Source organism: Chrysochloris asiatica, unplaced genomic scaffold (genome assembly GCF_000296735.1).
Source record: "Chrysochloris asiatica unplaced genomic scaffold, ChrAsi1.0 scaffold00231, whole genome shotgun sequence".
NCBI classification, from domain to species: domain Eukaryota; kingdom Metazoa; phylum Chordata; class Mammalia; order Afrosoricida; family Chrysochloridae; genus Chrysochloris; species Chrysochloris asiatica.
The window spans coordinates 3,233,610-3,242,943 of NW_006408749.1; positions in this window are offsets into that span (position 1 = coordinate 3,233,610).

Here is a 9,334-nt window from a genome sequence, read left to right on the forward strand (position 1 = left end):
TTTATCTTGTTTCTGGACATGTGCAGATATGGTCATCTGCTTCTGGTTTTGGGGCATATTCACGGTTCTCTGTGGCCTTAATACTTAGATGGGTATGTATTTTGGTATTTTTTATGCTTTCTGATTGTCTCCAGGTAGATGTGATCAGGAAATGGGCTTCCCTTTTCACTCTTCTTGAGAAATTTCAAGATGCCAGTGTTGGTCGTTTTGACGTAACTTAGGATTTAATTTTTGGCCTATTTCCTTTTTTGTCTGCCTGTCCCACTCCACAATCCCTATTCAGGCTTTTTTTCTAGTTATAAACAGTTCAGGGCCGACTGTGGCCGTTGGTTTTAAGTGGAAACTGTCTCTTTAAATTTCGAGGAGATCTGTGCGCATGCATAGTAGAATCCTCTGAGGGTGGGGCTGGGGTGTCCCCTAGGTCAGGCACCCCTATAGTCACCAGAATGGAGGTGCACAAACAGCAAAGGACCAATGAATGGATACCAAAAGAAGAATGTCCACACCTTTATCTCTGCGGTTCTGTCAGGCATCCGTGGTTGCTCTGATCCTTCCCCCGCTTGGTCTCTCCAAGATGGCGGCTCCTAGAGCAGCTAAGCATCTTGAATCAGAAAGCAATGGCTTTCTTGCTTCTGCTACAAATTTCCTTAGCTGTAAGCCTTCCAACCTTCTAAATATTCCTTTATATGTGGTTCGGAGTTCTGGGACCATCCCCTGAGCCTGTTTGGTCCTGTGTTCTGTGTTATTGCTGACAGAGGTCCTTACTGCACTTCCACCCAATCTGCCATCATGTTTGTTCTCCTCGCCTTTACATTTTTATTGTGGCTATTGTATTAGTTAGAACCTTCAGTACAATGTTGAATAGAAGTGGTGAGAATAGACATCTTTGTCTGTCTTTTTTCGGATCTTAACCTGCTGCTGTGGAGTCAACTCTGACACATAGCCACCTTATAGGACAGAGTAGAACTGCTTCATATGTTTTCTTAGGTTATAAAACTTTTCGAAAGGCAACTGCCTCATCTTTCTCCTGAGGAATGACCTGTAGGTCAAATCACCAATCTTTAAGTTAGCAGTCCAATGCCTAACACACTACACCTGAAGGACTCCTGGTTCTGATCTTCTTGTTGTTCTTAAGTACTGTTGAATCGATTCCGACTCATAGCCATCCTGTATAATGTTTCTGAGAAGTGGCTGGTGGGTGTGAATTGACCTTGTGGTCCTGGTCCAGTGATTATGCTACTGTGCCTCACCAGGACCCCGTTTCTGAGCTTAGAAGGAAAATATTCAGGTTGTCCTGATTGTTGTTTTTGTTCAGTGCTGTCAAGTCAGTTCCAACTCATAGTGACCCTGTATGGTGGGTTTGAACCACTAACCTGTGGTTAGCAGTCCAGCACTTATCCTACAGGGCCATACCAGTACTCTGGATTAGATATGCTAATTAGCTAAAGTTTTTATTATTATTATTATTTCTGCATTAAAGTTTAAGGTTTTTCATAGATGCTTGTTATCTGCTGGGTAAGTTCCCTTTTCATCTTAGTTTGTTGAGTACTGTTATCATGAAATAGTATTGGATTTTGTGAAAATTTTTTTGTGCCTATTAACTGATCATGTGTTTTTGTCCTTTATCCTATTAATATGATGCATTAAATTAATTTTGAATATTAAGCCAATCTTACTATTCTTAAATAAATTGTACTTTCTTACATTTCATAATTCTTTTTATATGCTGCTGAATTCTGTTTGCTAGTATTTTACAAGATTTTCACATCTGTGGTCATGAAGAATATCGGTCTAGAGTTCCCTCTTCTTGTGACATCTTTACCAGAGTAATAGTGGGATCACAGAAGGAATTAAGAAATGTTCCTATCTCCCTTACTTCTGAAGGAGTTGAAGAAGTACTTATGTGATTTTTTTCCTTTAAATATTTAACAGAATTTGCCACTGAAACTATGTGTGCCTGGGTTCTTTGTTTTTTGTTTGTTTTTTGTTTTTTGGTGTGTTTATGAAGACTTAAATGTTAAATCAATTTCTTTACTTTATTTGTTCATTTATATGTCCTGTAAATAACTGAATACTAGACATTCTAGATGCTATATTACAGCTACTCTGGATTCTGATTTTACCTTCTGAAGATTGTTATTATTTTTTGTTGGTTGGTTGGTTTATTTACTAACTAACTTGTTTGGACTAAATTTATGATGTCTGGATGGTGCTGTGGGTTAGGTTGTGTTGCTAACTGGAGACTCTATACAGGGTCACTATGAGTCAAAACAATGGGCTCAAACATACAATCGCGAGGATGGCACAGAACCAGGTAGGAGTTTGTGCTGTTGTGCACAGGGTCGCTATGAGTTGAAACCAACTTAACAGCACCTTCCAAGCAACAGAATAGCATGAGCCAGAATCCACTTGATTGCAGCAGATTTAGGTGTTTTGTTGGTGTTATTTATTGTTTTGGGTCTCCACTGCAAAGTGCAGCTGCTGATGTATCTACTCAGATTCTTTTCTCTGTTGATTTCATTTCTTAAGGTTAGTTTCTTAGGGTCACTCCTGTGTCTGCACAAGGCAGTGTTTAGTTAATTATTGCTTCAAGGTTGTGCTCCAGCATCTCCAGCTCGCACGCTTCTATTTTCTGCTAATGGATTGTGGGACACATTAAAATTTCAGACTGCTTTTAAATCTACTCCAGATTTTACTTTCTGCTGGGTTCTCTTGACTTTCTTGTGTGTGCGCGCACATACACTGTAGGCCAGGGGCATGTGGGTAACCTGGGTCTACTTTGGTCTCGGTTGTTTACGTGCATAGTCTCAGGTCAACCCAGAGCATGTGGGTTGTTTACCAAGTCCTCAGTGGCTATCTCACTTTTTGGAATTCTGTGTCACATCCCCAGCTAGTCTTCTGGTCCTCTGTCTGCCCCCAAACAATTCTGCAGCCTCAGGCTAGCAGCCATATCTGTTTGCTTGCCACTAAGATTGCTACATTAACTGACAATGCTTCAAATCAAGTGAGTTTCTTTCAGCAACAGCAGCAAAGCTCCCCAGCTTTATACAGCTTTATACAACCCACCTAACTCTGAGTATATAACGGTGCTTGAAGATCTGGGAATGTGCACTGGCAGTTCAGGCAACCTTGGGCAAGAACATATAGACTTGCTTGGTTCTTTCCCAAAGCTCAGCATTTCTGAGTTTACTATAATCCTGGATGGATTTGCAGAGTGCTGAAATGGGTGTTTTGGACACTTTTTCTAGTTTTTAGGTTGGCATGCACATAGGTATTGTTGTTATTGTATGCCATCCAGTTGGTTCCAAATCATAGTAATCCTGTATAAGGTTTCCAAGGAGCAGCTGGGAGTTTGAATCACTGACCTTGTAGTTCAAATCAACCTTGCAGTCCAGTGCTTTATCCCACAGCACCACACCAGGATTACACATATAGATATAGACTCCTCAAACCCAGGAATTTATTCACTCAAGTACAAGATTTCCTCCAACAAGATTGAAGAAACTCTTTCAAGGGCTTTTGACCCAAACATATGTTACTTTGGCCATCAGTTTTGATGCTGTTGTAGTGGAAAAAAATAATAACTTGAATGCTATTTCAAGGTAAAATAGAGTGGTTTATTAAGGTTTTAAAGAATGTTTCAAATCAGGAACTTAATGGTCCACTGAAATGAAACTATGGAGTCCAAGGCACAATAATTACACATATATAGGGTTTGGACAAAGAACAGGACCTACAATATTTGGAAGTTACAGGTGAGCTTTCTCACAATGGGGCTGTCAGCGATGGGACTAAAGAAATCTATACAACTGGGTCTGCATATCAGTAACAAGACAAAGTCAAGATAGGGCTCATTTCAAAATCAGATTAGCATACAGGTTTGCCTAGATATTGATTAAGTTATCATAAGACATCAGTTTCCTGAGAATGTATGCTATTGTTGTTGTTATTAAGTGCTGTCGAGTTCAGTTCCAACTCATAGTGACCCTATATAGGATTTCCGAAGAGCAGCTGGTGAGTTTGACCCTGCAGTTCAAATCTATCTTGCGGTCTAGTACTTTATCCCCACAGCATCTCCTTTTAAAGAATATTACATATAAATCAATCTGCATTGTTCTAACATGGTAAGTTCAAGATAAGCTGAAAATAACTTGCTTACAACAATACATTTTCTGAAAATGTCCTGCATAAGGGGTTGCAGATAATCCTTTGCATTTTGACTCCCTGTGGGAGGGAGCAAGCTATCAACATTCTGCATCTGCATGACCACAGAGGGAAGCTTTCCTTAACTAGCAGAGGTAGTAACGGGGCTAGCTTCAAATCCTAAATTAGTCATTTTACATATACCAAATGCTTTATTTTAAATGATCTTGATCAATATACCCTCTATTGGTGTGATTTAAATGTGGAATCATGGGGAGAAATCTAGGTGGCAGAATAACAGAACAGAATGCAGTATGTCCAGGCAATAGGAAAGAGAATTTAGGAAAGGAAGGGATAGAAAAAAAATGGAAATGGAATCTAATGACCTTTCTAAATGCCTCCTTATAACTACATCAATTTTTCAAGTAGTTTGTAGATTCTACAAGAGCATGAATAGTCTTTCATGGGTTGCAAAATACTTAATGCAATGCCAGTACTGTACATGTGCGAAATTAACAATCTCGAGTGCATTGACTCCATACAATAATCACTTGACTGCAAACCACAAGGTAAGCGGTTCAAGCCTACCAGCCACTTCACAGGAGTAAAATGAAACTTTCTGCTCCCAAGAAAATTTAAAGCTGTGGAAACCCTATATAGGGTCACTATTAGCCAAAACTGTTTCAATGACAACAACAAGTTCTAGGTAGTACTTAAATTTAGATATGATAGTATTACCTGAAAATTAACACTAAATTATAACTTTGTAATGATATGAGTGTGTTCCCCAATCTAGATGACAGGGCACTGAGACACTGACACTAAAATATTTCACACACAAGTCAGATTTTCTGAACTTCATCTATGTAAATGATTATCTGAAAGGCAGGTAAGCTGCCAAAATATACTGTATGTGCTGTAGAGCATGTAATCTGAAGGCTTTTTACCTTCAAACAACTCCAGACAGATAGAGGTTATTTTCATCTTGTACCTAGGTTTAGGAGTCCCGGTGTGGTGCTGTGGGTTAACGCGTCAGACTACAAAGTTGTTTGAACTGCAAGGTCAGTGGTTCAAGCTCACCAGCTGCTCCTCGGAAATCCTATTACAGGGTTGCTAGGGGTCGGAATAGACTCGAGTACACTTGGCAACAACAACCTAGATTTAAGTGTTCAGACAACAATTTTTCTTGGGTACGTCATGTACCTCTGAAGCCAAACAGCCAGAGTTAGAAGCAGAGTATATTTATTTAAAAGTGGGTTTGGGCCATTTTCCCTAGTCGGCTCTTGCAAGAACTTTCCTAGGCACATCATTTAATGGTTACCTGGTTCTGATGTCATATTCCGAGAGCCTAGGACTATAAGCTTTCCTATCTGCAATAGTGTCCTTGCTGCTTCCAAAGGCTCAATATTTATGACGAATTTCTGCTGTCTGTCATGGTTGTGGGAGGAAAACCCTTTGTTCTCTGTGCCCTATAAAAGGTCACCTCATGGAAGTAGAACTTTGGAAATTCATCATGGCACCATATCAATGATTTCCCTCACCTGGATTATATATGTTTCTCTTTGTCTTGTTTTCACTCGTGTTTAAAACTTAATAAAGTGTCTCTGTAATATTTATGGAGTCCTGGTGTGACACTGTGGGTTAATACGCTGGAATGCCAAGTCAGTTTGAACTTCAAGGTTGGCGGTTCAAATTCACCAGCCATTCCTTGGAAACCCTATGCAGGGGCACTGAGTTGGAGTCAACTTGATGGTACTTAACAACAACAACAATAATATTTATAAAGTAGCCCTGGCAGTGTAGTGGTTACACACTGGGCTGCTAACTGCAAGGTCAGCAGTTTAAATCTACCAGCCGCTCCACAGGAGAAAAATGAGGTTTTCTGTTTCTGTAAAGATTTATTGTCTCAGAAACACTATAAAGGGTTACTATGAGTCAGAATCAACTCAACAGCACACAACTACCACCACCATAATATTTATAAATTTGAAGGTGGGGTTTCTTTTTTCTCCTATAACACTTGCCATGTAATGAGGAACAGTAAACTTACTTCATTTTTTAAAAATACCCAGGAGACTAAAATTTACTAAAAATCACTGAAATGAATAACCCATGGGTGAATTACATAATATGTACAATATGCTTCAATAAAGTTCTTTATAAAAATACCCAGAAGAAAAGATTCTTATGATTCAATAGTGAGTAATTCTTATCAGGACTAATTGAAATTGTCACAACTGTAAAGGTAGAAGTTTAGTAATATAAGGGGGGGGGGGAGTAGTTAATCTAACATTCCAGGAACAGAGAACCATCAAGGGAGACGAGCTCAAGTGGAGTGCTGGACCTTATCCAGAGGAGTGCAGGACCCTATCCAGAGAAGCAGCAACATCAGAGATGAAGGCAGAGATGAGGGCATGGAGAAATAGAACTGAGGTCTCTGGACTCATGGAAAGAGAAAGGCTGTGTGCAGGCGATCAGGAGGCAGACTTGTAGAATGTGACCTTAGGTTGTTTAAATGATTATATATTCCTGATTGTTTTTGTGTACATCAAAAAGAAAGAAAGAAAGAAAAAAGAGCCAGATAAACAAAGGTCCTATAAAAAGAAAACTACAAAACACTATTACAAGAAACCAAAAGAGACTTACAAAAGTGTTCCTGGATAGGAACACTGAACATCATGAAAATGTCAATACTACCCAAAGCAGTTTATACATATAATGCAATTACAATCCAGATTCCAACGACATTCTTCAAAGATACTGAGAAAACAATTACAAACTTTATATGGAAAGGAAATAGACCCAGGATAAGCAAAGCACTGCTTAAGAAGAAAAACAAGTTGGAAGCTTCTCACTCCCCGAATTCAAAATTTACTACATGGCTACAGTGGTCAAAACAGCCTGGTACTGGTACAATGAAAGATACATTGATCAATGGAACAGAATCGAGAATCCAGAAATTAACCTATCCACATACAGCCAACTGATTTTTGACAAAGTGCCTAGGTATATTGCACGGGGAGGTGATAGTCTCTTTAACAGATGGTGCTGGCAGAATTGGAAAGCGATACACAAAAGATTGAAACAAATGAACTCGGTATGGATTAAAAACCTAAATGTGAATACCAAAATTATGAAGGTCATCAATGAGCAAATAGGACAATGTGAGGGCTCTAATTCAGGGCATACACAGACTACCAAACATTTTGAAAAGTACACAAACAAAAGTAGACAAAATAGATGATTGGGACATACTAAAAATTAAAAACTTATGCATCAAAAGACTTCACCAAAAAGGGAACCCGCAGAATGGGAAAAAAATATTTTGCAATGACACATCAGACAAGGGACTCATGTCTAAAATATATAGGAAACTGCAACATCTCTACAAGAAAAAGACAAATAACCCAATTAAAAAATGGGCACAAGATATGAGCAGACACTTCACCAAGGAAGAGATCTGGGCAGCCAACAAACATATGAAGAAATGTTCACGATCACTAGCCATTACAGAGATGCAATCAAAACAATATAATATCACCTCACACCAGCAATAACATCAAAGATCAAAAAAGTAGATAACAATAAATGATGGCATGGATGCCAAGAGACTGGGACCTTCCTACATTGTTGGTGAGATTGCAAAATGGTCCAACCACTCTGGAAAGCAATATGGCACTTCCTCAGAAGGTTGGAAATAGAAATATGTTGTTGCTGTTGTTGTTGTTAAGTGCCGTCGAGTCGGTTCCGACCCATAGCAACCCTGTACAGGGTTTCCAAGGGTGTAAATCTTTACGGGAGTAGAAAGCCTCATCTTTCTCCCGTGGAGCAGCTGGTAGTTTCGAACCGCTGACCTTAAGGTTCGCAGCCTGATTCGTAAACACTACACTACCAGAGCTCCTTTATGATCTAGAAATTCCTCTACTTGTTATTTACCCACAAGAAATACAAGCCCATAACAACAATATTCATAGCAGCACTATTTATAATAGCAAAAAGATGGAGAGAGCCTAAGTGCCCATCAATTGAAGAATGGATAAACAAACACTGGTACATACACACAATGGAATACTATGCTACCTTGAAGAACAAGGAAGCTACAAGCCACTGCATAACATGGATGAACCTTGAGGACATTATGCTGAGTGTAATCAATCAGTCACAAAGGAGAAATATTGCATAGAACCATTATTGTAAAAGATTAAGAAAAGAACCCACCTTAAAAGGTGGAAAAATTATATATATATTTGCTGATCACCGGGATGTATGGGATGAGGTGAGGGGAGGGAGAGAGCATAAGATAGAGCACAGAGTAGGGAATAGACACAGGATAGCTTGAGTGCTGTGGGGGGAGGGCAGCAGGGGGAGCAAAACACAAGAAGGGGGAGGGGAATGGAAGAACAAGGTGAATGGGAGAACAGCTATGCAGGTTTGCATGGGCTAAGTGGGACAGAGGTAAATGAGGATGTATACACAAACTTGGAACAACAGGGCTCCAGGATACAGTGATGGAAGCTTGGTTTGAATGAGGAAAAGAGGGGAATAAATGTTAAGATGCTTGGCTGTCTTTTGAATCTTGGTTTTCCTTGCCTGTTGTTGTTAAGTGCCATCGAGTCGGTTCCAACCCATAGCGACCCTGTACAGGGTTTCCGAGGGTGTAAATCTTTACAGGAGTAGAAAGCCTGATCTTTCTCCTGCGGAGCAGCTGGTAGTTTCGAACTGCTGACCTTAAGGTTCGCAACTTGATTCGTAACAACTACACTACATTGTAAAATAAGTACTAGAGGGGGAGAAAAAGGAATAGCCAGAAACATCACAATAGAAAGCTTGTAAGTCCTTCTTCAGCCTATAACTGATTAGAATACCCTAAAGGGGGCTTAGAAGTTGCCCAGTGAAAGAGGCTTCCTGTGGAGCTTTTGTATTGCATAAGACCATAGGTGGAATCCTGAACCCCATCTAGAATTGTCTGAGGTGGGAAATTTCCACTTGAAAGGACAAGCAGAAAAACCTGGACCAGCTAGCAGAACAGAAGATACTTTGTGAAAGAAAGAGCGGCTGGAAAAATAAAAAACAATAATGGCAGTCTGATTGACTACTAGGAGAACAAGCAAGCTTTTCGCCTGAGAGCCATCAAGGCAAGTGGTCGGGTCTCCTCAGAGCAAACTACCTTCCAAGACTGAGACTCGCGGGG